This window comes from Silene latifolia, chromosome 11, assembly GCF_048544455.1.
Source record: "Silene latifolia isolate original U9 population chromosome 11, ASM4854445v1, whole genome shotgun sequence".
Taxonomy (NCBI): Eukaryota; Viridiplantae; Streptophyta; class Magnoliopsida; order Caryophyllales; family Caryophyllaceae; genus Silene; species Silene latifolia.
In genome coordinates this window covers 66,090,917-66,091,439 of record NC_133536.1, presented here as the reverse complement: position 1 = coordinate 66,091,439, position 523 = coordinate 66,090,917, and the positions used below count along the sequence as shown (strand labels likewise).

The following is a 523-nucleotide window of genomic DNA, read 5'->3' as shown; positions in this document are numbered from 1 at the left end:
ATGCTAAGAGCTCAAATTACGGGCTTTAAGCAAAGAGATGAGGAATCCTTGTATGAAGCTTGGGAGCGATTCAAGGGAATTTGCCGCTCATGTCCTCATCATGGACTTAGCGAGTGGTTCTTGGTACAACAATTTTGGAACGGTCTTTATGAAGATTCAAGGAACATTCTCAACATGGGATCAAATGGAATGTTCACCGAAGTTGATGACAATCAAACTTGGAACAAAATTGAGGAAATGGCGGTCCATAACTCACAATATAGTAGACCTCGCAAGGCTACTAGAGGAGGAAAGCATGAAGTGGACTCCATTACTCAATTGGGTGCTCAACTTAGTGCTCACATTGATGCCATCAATTTGAAGTTTGAAAAAGCTATGGCTAGACTTGAAGAAGCCTCAAATCACCAAAGCATCATGTTAATGCCATGACGGCATCTTCATCAATCCCAAGTGGGATATGTGAGAATTGTGGAACTTTGGGACATGACCAAAGTGAATGTAGGGGAACAAATGAACTAGTGAA

The 523-nt window shown here is 41.7% G+C and overlaps 1 non-coding gene across 1 annotated transcript; it reads right to left on the bottom strand.

The window, feature by feature from the left end:
• LOC141615971 (small nucleolar RNA R71) lies at positions 1-107 on the bottom strand. The gene has a single exon (XR_012530354.1). It is a non-coding gene; the product is annotated as a small nucleolar RNA R71 (small nucleolar RNA).
• Between the last annotated feature and the right edge of the window lie 416 nt (positions 108-523).